The sequence below is a fragment of the Hibiscus syriacus genome, unplaced genomic scaffold, assembly GCF_006381635.1.
Source record: "Hibiscus syriacus cultivar Baekdansim isolate YM2019G1 unplaced genomic scaffold, ASM638163v2 tig00111000_pilon, whole genome shotgun sequence".
In the NCBI taxonomy this organism is placed as follows: domain Eukaryota; kingdom Viridiplantae; phylum Streptophyta; class Magnoliopsida; order Malvales; family Malvaceae; genus Hibiscus; species Hibiscus syriacus.
Genome location: NW_024062947.1, coordinates 3,497,425 through 3,508,989, shown reverse-complemented (window position 1 = coordinate 3,508,989; position 11,565 = coordinate 3,497,425). Strand labels below are relative to the sequence as shown.

Genomic DNA, 11,565 nt, shown 5'->3' with positions numbered 1-11,565 from the left:
AAACGCCATCAAACTCTAGATAACACATGATTGATGTGCCAAAATCTATATATACCTAAAATATGATTATGACTTTACAAAATAAGACCAACACACAATACACGAGTTTAATCCATATCTGTTGTACCCTTGTAAATCTGAGCTTGCAGCTATGCTAGCTTGCTATTTTCTCTCCGTGTTTAAGCATTAGATTGATTATCTAAATGACCATCCATTGCTGATATCAGTTTCTTAAACCCGGAAAAAGAACCGCACAATATCTATTATAGGGCTCTGATTGTTCGAACTAAAACCAAAAGTCTCCAACCACTGTTACAACGGTAGCAACAAAGACACTTCACCGGAAATGGGGTCCGGGATGTTTTATTCATATATTCAGCCAAATGGGTTGGCCCCACCAACAGAAGAGAAAGGCTGTGGGGTAGCAGGTGCTGAGAATCTACCAGCCACATGTTGATCGGTATTTATAAAACCATAAGATGCCTCACTGCCAGTGCCTCCGAGCTGATGGCTGCGAAGCAACAAAATATAAAAAGTTAATCCTACAAACCTAAAGTTCAACTCGGTCCATATAACCATTCTTTAGAGTTTACATCTAGCTAGTCTAGAATATAAATATCGGTATATATAACCCTTATTTTATCCCAAAGCTGACCTTTGTATCCCAAACTAAAAAGAAGTCCTAAAAGAAATGAGAAATGATTTACCTGGATGGTGGCAAGTTACCAGGTAATTGAGCTCCTGGGTATGGCCCTGTATAGTTCAATATAATTCAGCAAATTTAAAGTAACAAAATAAAGTGAAAAAGAAATAGAAGGGGGAGTTAAAATGGTTTACTTGGTTGCAATGCTGAAGCATAATGCAGTGACTGTGATGACATCCCTGATGCATACCGTAAAGATTGAGGTGTCATCCATGCTGGTGACGGAGTACCAAGGCTAGAAGTGCGCAGTATGCCAGAAGGATGCACATTTGGTAAGGCACCTTGTAAGAAAGCCATTGAAAAGGACTGCATCACAAGCAACATGATATAAAGATTGCAAAAAAATAGAAGAAAAATGTGCAACTGTGACGAGTTCAAAGACAAATGATTAGAATTTCAAAAAGCGTGATAGGATGGTAAGTGTAGCTATTAGATTAATTGATCATGTAACTTCAAGGTCATCAACCAGAAAACCCAGTTTAGACAGCTATGATCTACAGAGTAAAATGAACCCCCAAGTCTCCTCACAGGTTCAGCAAAAAACATTCAAAATAGCATCAATAAATTAAACAATAACCTTGTTCTCTCTAGTACCGAAACTTTACAAAAAAGACTTAATTTCTATGCAAAGATGCAAAACAAGCATGCCAACAAATAAAACTTTCATATCAAAGTGTCCTTTAACCCGTGGGACCAAGTCAGTCCAGCAGAAGCTATGAAATAGTTCAATAGAGTGAATAACGTACTGTTTGAGTTTGGGGCTGAGGTGCTTCACTGCCAAGATCAAATGGGTTTATCGACCTTGATGACTGTGAAAAAACAGATGTTGGCTATAACAACAAAATGCGTGGAGAATTAAAAGTGATTCATCAAATAACAAGACATGCAGTTTAGTAAGAAAGAATGAACTTGTGAACATAATTTTTCTAGGAATGTAACAGTACCACTGCAGTATTATATTGCATGGCGAACCCCATGCCATGTGGTAGGCCAGTTTGCCATCCTGATGCAGCTGCAGGATAGGTTGGGTAGGTTGCAGTAAATAGATCCTGCAAAAGTGGCTAACACAATAATCTCACTACAGAAAACTACGCAATGTACAATGTCCATGGTCTAATAAGAAATTACCAAAGGAAGTTCCTGCCTTCCACTTGCTTTTGTTTCTGTAGGGGGATGCTGCGATGCAACAGCAGTCGTGACATCCTGTTTCGAGAAAACTTGACGATTTTGTGCAACTGATGCACCCAACTGCATATGCGGGGAAGGAGCAAAATTCCATGGCTGTCAAAAATGAGATATAAAATTAGATGAATGAAGAGTCAATTATCCACAAAATACTACAAATATAACACTAGAAAATAAGCACCTGATTGGTTGAAGGTCCATCAACCATTGGCATAAATTGTTGGCTATTAGACTGACTGCCAGCTGAAGAGGAAAAATGAGTCTGCTGGTGCTGTATATTAGGCCATTGTTCAGCATTGTTAACACTAAGCCGGAAACTACCACTGCTAATAGGCATTGTAGGCATTAATCCAGGAATGGCTGTCAGAGGATCAGTGGGAAGCAAGGTTGAGAAATTGCTAACTGGTGCAGATGCAGGAGCACCAGCACCAAAGGGTAATGTTTGTATCCCTGTGAATGCAACATTGGAAGGTGCAATATTCCCATTGGCCACAGGAGCAGATACCTGACCAGTGCCACTGCTAGATACTCCAGATAGATTACAAGATACAGATGCTGGAACTGACAACTGAGAAAGAACAGAGTCCAGGGTGTTCACATTAGGAGCCTGAGAAACATTTGAATGAGGGGGAAAATCGAAAGATGCCCAGTTGTTGTCATTGTTAGAAGCTGATGGTTGCACAATCGATTGAGTGGCGGTAGTTTGTTGTGTCTGAGTAACTGTAGGAGCTTCTGGAGGTCCAGGATCAGCATCAAAATCAATTAGGCTACCAGTTGTCTCCAACTTGGCTTCTGCTGGATTTCCACTGGCAGATCCTAAGCTGCTAGAAGATGCAGTTCTCTGCTAGAAGAAATCCTACAGTAAGTCCATTTCCTTTATCCACATAAAAATGAGAAAAGACAAAGACAAGAAAACAATCTAGTTTCTTCATGCAAAATGGGAAAAAAATAGCAAGGAATGCTAATAAGTGATGTGAAGTTCTAGATTGAAGAGTTTTGAACAGCAGAAAAGGTTCATTTATTTGGTGATAATTGACACCCATGTTATAGCTATACTCTACTATAAATCAATTCATACAGGAGTGAGGAACAGAGAGATCTAAAGACGTGAAAGAATCACCAACAAAACAACTGCAAAGAATTTAATATGCAAAACCATACCTGCTATGCTTTTATCAATTGGTATGAAGTTTATGTAACTTCAAGGTACAAATTATAATGCCAAACATTGCAAGTGTTGGAGCAGAAATTGATGTGGTATAATAATCAATTGATTGTAATTTATCATCATTAGCAGCGCGGAATATCAATCACTATAGCTAACATTGAGTCACATCCAGCAAAAACTACTAAGTGGTTCCAATAAAAGTTTGTTAGGAAAGCATAGATGGAGTCCTGACAGGATGAGAGTTATGAAGCCCAACAAAAAGTAGGATAAATACTCAGAATAGATTACAGAAAGGAAAGAGAAAAAATAAATTTAAAAGGAATGAGAACTTTTCAAAGTGGTTAATTGAGGTAAAAACATCATACCAACACTATAAGATTTTTCAATAATTTCAGAAGGGCATAATGCTAAGACATCAATAAATTACTTTTATGTGAGAGAAGAGGATAAGCCTATCATTTTGCTGGACAAGATCAGCAGGAAAAATATTTTTGTTAACATGCAAATTAAACCACAAGAAGACCAGAAGGTCCAGAATATTAAACTACTGTTTCCTAGCACGTAGCAGAATCTACCTGTGTCTGCGGGCCATCAACAGTTCTTGCTTTTGGAGGTTCACTTACACGAAGGGGTATCACATTCTCGCCCAAATTTCTCTAACAGGACGAACCACTGGGAGACTGGATGACTCTTTTGGACGCTCAGGCGACCTACCTTCTAATTTTGAATCTCCATCAGAAACTATATGATCTTCAGCTTTTCTCCCATGACCAAATCTATCTTCTCGGCGCCAGTCATTGACAACCTCAGGTCGAGCAGGACTTCTTCTGTAATCACCATATTGTCGACTTTCTTGATCATATCCAGTACTTCGTCTTTCATCATAACCATATCTAGAATTTCTATCATCATTTCTTCCCCTAAGACTGGGCCTGTCACTGTAACGGCGATTATAGGTATCTTCATGAGGTGGACTTCTGGACCCTCCCTGATATCCATCTGTCCTCCTATTTTCATAGAAGTCTTCATTGTCACCCTGCATAATGCACAATTCAGAAAATCCTTACACAGCACTCTTCAGTTGCAGATTCAGTAATATCAAGATATCTAAAACTCCCTCCTAAAGAAGCAGGTACATAAACTATAATGTCACCATTTGTCATGCCGTATCTCACAACTTTATAACCGATTGACATTCAATGGAACTTAGGTATAGGTACACCTTACCATCTTTCCTCGTGGAGGCTTGTCATTGTTTCTCTCACCACTGTATCTTCTTTCCACGTAGACATGCTTAATGAAGTCCCGGAGCCTCTCCACGTTGCTGGCAACAAAATTTTGACTCGGAAACATAGAAGCTAATAAAGGTACAAAATAAAGATTGGATATTTGAGTGAAAACCTGCTGTTAGGAGCAGAATTACGCTGAGGATCCCATTCTTTAAAATATATTTCTTTTGCATGCTGCAGATGGGGAAAAAATGAGATACTGAAACATCAGATCAGGAGGAAAACTACACATATATACGAAACAAAAATTTTCATTTTTCCTCCTTTTTTTCATCAGACGGGAGAGGGTTTTATCTCTACCTGGTTTCCACCTTCTTGAAGAGCGACAACTTCTTGAGAAGTAAATTTAGCCATAGATACCGATTTAACTCTGTGTGTGAATTCCCGGCTGGAAACAATTAAAACAAGGAGGCAGTTTTAGTAAACACGTGGACAATAATTAGAAAGACATTAAAGTATCAAATATAAGCTAATCAATAGCCAAAATGTGAATAAACCTTAATACTTACTGTATTCCGCTACAGTTTGTGCAAACAAATGTCCAGAAGTTTGTGCAAACATATTGAGGCCCCTGCTCAAAAGACAAGTTAGTAAACAGAAACACTGTGATAGAGAAAGTATATGCACTCCATATTTTACACATTATAGGATACCACACTCAGTTTAGCACGAGGAAAATGCTGCACAAATCATATTCCAATTACGAAATTTAAAAAATAAGACCACCCGGACAAATATTTTACGTACACAGCACTCCCCAAAAGTATTAAGAGTGTATATTGAAGCAATCGTCATAACATTTATCAGACTTTCTAATTTCCACAAACACAAAGTTCATATCAGTATTCGTGCTATACAAGCTATCTCACTAGTCATAACTATCAACCTAAGCAGAACCCAATATGTTTGAGAAACAATTCACACAGTTTTATTCCATCAATCTAACGCAGGACATGGCAGTGTGGTCACCAAATACCCCATGCCGTTTCTATAACTACAATCATGATTCATGCGATGAAAACATAAACAAGGAAAACAATAAAAGGAAAAAGAAAATCATACCAAACTGTTGCAGTTAATACATCTTCGATTCTCCTGTTGTTTGAGAAGACCCCGAATTATCCGCTCATTTTTCTCATCTTCTTTCACTCGACTCGCCATGGCAACCTATATCAAAATAGGAAAGACCAAAATAGAATTTTTTTTTAAATGATCAAATAGTTAAAAAAATTACTCATTCGACACGAATTCCTCCAAATTATCATTAATCACCAGAAAGACGCAAAAATATTAATTAGTTTAAAAATCCTAATCAGTTAACTCCAAATTCGCTTCTTCCACTGCTTAAGCAAAATTCAACAATCAAAACTACAAACCTCCTATTTTTTCCAAACCAGACTTTCTCCCGCTAATCAAACAAATTAAAAAAATCTACAACATACGGGAATTCAACTAACCAAAGAAAGCGGATCTGAACAATCAAAGCAACTTAAATTCCCAAAACAGCACAGATAGATCAAAAAGGACATGCTTGGAGCCCTAGAAAAAGCTAGAACCGAGAAAAAGAAAAGAAAAACAACGGGCTCACCTGGAATCAAAGAGAAAGAGCAAAAAAGTTGTCTCAAACTTGGGTTGAGGCTTTCAAATGAATCAATTCCGATCCAACCCCAAGAATAATATGAAAACAACAGAGAAATGAAAACTTAAATATAAAGAATCATATGAGAAAGAGATAAAAAATTGGCAGATCTTTGAAATAAGCTACGGTACAGCTAAGAGCTACTCAAAATGAACAGGCTGAGGAGATGTTTTTTTATTGTGATTTAAGAGAGAATTTAGAAAAGGAGAGAAATTCGGGATTTAAGTATTTTATTTATTTCTTTTCACGCTGTTCTAACAATTGAGAGAAAAGAGGAAAGGCTTTGTCGCTTGTAGTTGCCCTTTTTGACGGTATTATGATTTTATTTTTCCTTTTATGCTATTAAATTCATCAATTACTTTTCTTTTTATAAAATAAATTATAGTTACAAAATGGGCTTTACTATCTAAATATATTATAAAAAAATTATATTAACAAAATGGGCCAACATTGAGCCTACTTATATGACTGTGGCCTAGTTGTTGTGATCCGGGATGGTAATTTAATTCAAAATTAATAGGATTCGACCGACTTGATTCAATGAGATCAAATTTTTTTTGAAAAAAATCAGGCTCGGGTCGGGTCAAGTTTGGGTGGAAGGTGAAAAAAATTCAACCCGAATATAATAATATAATTTCTTTAAAATTTATTTTTTAATTAAATCCTTATTGTATATCGGGTCGGGACGACTCGAATTTATATTCTAAAAATTTACATCAGTCAGATAGAGGATACATATTTTTTGAGTCAGGTTGGGTTGACAAAAAGTCAACTCAACCCAACTCATTACCATCTCTAGTTGTGTGGCCTGTTTTCACTTTAAATAGTGAGATGACTCCAACCTTTGATCAAACCCATCCCAAGACATGACCCAGGCTAAGGCCCATCAAGATACTTAAACCTGAGCAAACCCATTGACCGAAGCTCAAATCTTGTTCCATGACCCAAGTATGATTTGCTCAGTTCTTGACCCATTTGAAACCTAACACAAATGAGGCCCAATGTAACGATCCGAAAATCTGATAAATTACTAAGATCGGTTTTTCTGTTTAAAGTGGATTGATAGTCGCCCAGCTTTAGGACATGATAATCTATTATTTTTTTTTTCAATTTAACCTAAAAAGCTTCGATATTGAATTTACGAGTCCATTAAGTGTGTAAATATTTTATAAAGTTAAGCAATTTAGTATGTAGAGTAAAGTGGAATAATTTTTAAAGGAATTAGATGGTTTAAATATTATATATAAATATAGTCCATATTATATTAATATTAAACTTTATTATATGCATATGATAAATATGTAAGTCCATGTATTAAATCATATGTTAGTCTATATAATTATTACATATTATATAGTCCATAATATATGTTAATATTAAACTCATATATTATATTATGATATAGTCCCAAGTTATATTAAATAAATAAATAAGTTCATGGCATATGTTGATCCAAAATAAAGTCCATCTATTAAATATAAATTCATTTACAAATATTTTACAACTCATTTACAAAACAAAATCCCTTAGCCTAACTAAATCCTAAACCCATTATGATATGAAACAAATTAAAAACTCTAGGTACCTAATTTCAAAAAAAAGTTTGTTGTCGTTATCCTACCATTTGATACCATTTGACCATTCGTGACTTTTTTTAATTGTTTTGGAAAGTAGACAAGCATTCATGATGGCACAACTTTTTAGGTGAGCAACTTATAGTGCCACCTCATCAATCCTTAGCAACAAAAACAAACAAATCTAGACCCTTAATTACATATTGGATCCAATAGACGAGAGTTCATTCTGTCGTTCGACCGTTACATACATTATTTTTCGGTGCGTGATCCCATGCACTCGTCATTTCCTTCCCTTTGGTCTTCAATGATGTCGTTTCATGCAAAAACACAAAATTTTCAGCAATCGGTTATGAAAAATGAAGCTTAAGGTAAACTCTAACTAATTTTTTAACGAGAAGTGTAACAAACCAGAGCTATTTTTTTAGTATAAATAAACACTAATCGCACCACAATAATCAAGCATTTTAACATGCTAAATGTCACATCTTGATTTTCGGGACTAAATTAGAAGCTTTCTTAAACTTAGTGTTAGCTTGCAAGTTTTTGAGAATTTAAGGACTCATGGCATAATTAACCCATTAGTCAGGTTAAAACTCAATTCCCTCTTATTTTTTTCTTTTTTTTCTTTTCTTTTTTTTCCCTAGACCATTTTCCATTCGTTTTTTTTTTCTTCCTTTGATATTTTGTTTTGTCTCTGCTCCAACATCGTGGGTTTCACCTCCGGTACCTTGTTGTTCATCGTGCAATTCCCGTTCATCTGGTTGTCTCAGTTTTTCCTTCGTTGTTGGTGTTAGCATTTTCGGGATGAGAAGTTCCAAGTTTCGTTAAAAACTCTATCTCTGACGATCTTTTCTGAAAATTGGCCTCGGCAAATAGCTAATCATATTTAAAAATCGTGTGCTGGAATTTTTTCTGGAATTTTTTCTGGAATTTTTGGTGCAAAAATGGACACTGGACGGTGTCCAACGCGCCACTGTGCGCATGTGGGATAATGTTGATCGTCCAATCCACTAAACTAGTTTAACCCTAAACTAGTTTACCTAAACTGGTCCGCTTGAACCGTTAACCAAATCGAATTGGATCATTGACTGAACTAAATCGAATCATTGACCAAATTGAACTAAACCATTGTCCAAACAGAATCTAACTGTTGATCGAACCAAACTGGGCTGTTGATTGCTGATCTTTGACTTTGATCGTTAACTTTTTCCATTGACCCCCATCTTCATTTTTTTGACATTCTGAGTCCATTTTTCGAGTCTATTTTGTCAAATTTTGACTCAAAAGCTCTATTTTGCATCATTTATCTCTTAAAGTCTTAATTGTGTTAAGTAAAATTTGATATTTTGGACTCACTTTTTGTTGTTATGTTCAGAAGGTGAACACGTGTCTCTGCATCACTCTCTAGTAGATCATGACCACTCTCTTTCAACTAAGTTTGATTCTGCATGTTCATCTTAATATTCACGTAAGTATTATTTAGTGACTTAATAATCTATTTTTGTTTAGATAAATAATTTTCGTTTAGTAGTGTGTTCTTATTAAGTCCCCAAACTACAAAACCTAGTACTACCTGTCGTGCGAAACATAAGGATTAACTGACATTGATTAGCTATTATAAGTGTGTCCCCTCAATTTGTTCGATACATTTAATGGTTTGTGTTATTATGTGTATGTTACTATTTGTACGTGGGTTTGTAATTTGATTACATTTATTCATAAAATATCTGATTTTTTTTATTAATATTACATCACTATTAATTTGCATTGATGCATTTATGTCATATGCACAGGATCCTCTACATAGGACAATATCCCGTCTTATTTTTATATGAGATTTTTAACCTCATCTTATTTTTTCATGGGATTTTTACCCCTGCCATGTTTTTGCATGAGATCAAATCCAGTCCTGTTTTTATTTGAGATCCTCTCCAGAGGGCTATATCCATATCATGATTTCTGTATTCTAACTTGGGTACCTCTTTAGAAGGTAGCATTCTTATTTTGTTTTTCTATGGATAAAAATAATAATGTATGAAATTTATGTAATAATATTCTTGTAATGAACTGTTAATTTATTGTTGTTGGTGTTTGATTTATACATCATATCATGTCTGAAGTATTTAGTATTTGTTATTAATGTCTGTTACACTTAGAGGACATATTGAGCATATTGGCTAACTTTCTAGTTTTTGTCCTTTTAGATTCTCTTTTCCGTTAGGATTACGACCGTTACTTGGAGGATCTTCTAGTAGCACGTTTTCTTTTCAAACTTCGTATGGACGTTTTCAAACTATATTATATTTCTTTTCCTGTTAATTTTATTATACAATTTTTATGAGGATTTTGAAATATTATATTTTTATCGGATTTGGATTTTAAACTTGTATTATGATATTTTTATGAACTCTTATTTCTATCTATGGATTTATATTATTTTTGGACGATATGATGTGATTATAACTACACAAATGGATCCTGAAGTCATGCCTAAAGGACCTATCACTCGTGCAAGGGAAAAACAATTCAGGGAAGTACTTTCTCATAAGTGCATTCACGCTTTTAAATCTTTTAATGAGAAAGAACCATTAGATAATAGGTTATTTAATGTGTTACATATTGAATATTAAATAACCTATATTACACAACTTTATCTTATACACATTATATAGTTCTTATACTTAACTTAATTCTTTATGTTATGTGTGTAGGTATACTCAGCCATAACTTAGAGCTATATTTGAGCTAAAAGGAGAATACAACGGCAAGGAAACTTACATGGGGACATTTAAGAGAGCACAAGGAACAATTGGTGAAAAATTGTTCGAAGACCCGTGAGCTCATAGCTGGATTAAGCTGAAGATTTGAGCTACAAGATAAATTCAATTCAGTTGGGGAGCTGTACCATCATCATCACCACTTAGGACACTTTCAAATATGTCCTAAGTTAAATTTTGTGAAATCGTACCTTTTCGCGAATAGTTACCACCTCAAGAGGTACCTTTTCACAAGGAGCTGCCATAATGTTTACCATGTTATAACTCACCTATGGCCATCTCACCTCCAACTCATTCAACTCAGAACTAGCTCAAACATGAATGGTTACCTTTCCAAACATTGTGACCTTTCATGAATGATGTTGCCCATGAAGATGCCCTTTCATCAAGGAGCATGTTGATGAAGAAATTGTAACCATTGGAGGCCTAAATCACCAAGGGACATGAGACAAAGCTCCATGACTATTCGGCCACACCCACATGCCTTGCACATGAGAGATTTGATGCCAATTTGAGGAGGCACATCACCATTCGACCAAGGGAGATGTTCCCTCATCATTGCCAAAATATCAAGTCCTTTTATTAGGGTTAACCGAACCAACACTAAGCCTATAGAAATATTCCTTCATTTAATTAATTATGTATCTTCATTGGAGACATATACCTAACCGAAACACTATGTAACCATTCAACCAAGCCCTCTCATTTCCTATAAATTTAGAGGCTTGCCATCATTTGTACTCATCTCATTCATATTATAAACAAACCTTTGTGAATTTAATCTCTCTTCAAAGTTCTTTGTGAACTTTATCGATTAAGCAAGTATAATTTCTTATACTTGTGGCGTCAATCCTTCCACCTTGATTCCTAAATTCCTAGTTTATATCTAGTGGGTTGAAGACACTTTCATCACCCCTCAAGCAAGTTTGTGAAGATCGAGATTATGCTTCCTAGCATAGTTTCTTCTTTGGCGTGCTTGAGATACAACATCACCACCATCTCCATTTCAACTTCATCACCATCAACATCCTTCATCAAGGCCATCAACACCTTCATAATTCCGCAGCCATCTCTTTCATTTCTTTCATCTTCATTACTTATATTATTTATCCATTTCTTAAGTCCATTATTAATCTTATTTATTTCTTATCTTTGTTGCAGCCAAACTTATAACTCAAGGATATCAGTACTTGTCAATTCTAGATCGGTACACAATAAGGCTATCTA

The 11,565-nt window shown here is 35.3% G+C and overlaps 1 pseudogene; it reads right to left on the bottom strand.

Annotated features, from left to right (window-relative positions):
• Positions 1–244: 244 nt before the first annotated feature.
• Positions 245–6,134, bottom strand: LOC120149330 (annotated as a pseudogene).
• Between the last annotated feature and the right edge of the window lie 5,431 nt (positions 6,135–11,565).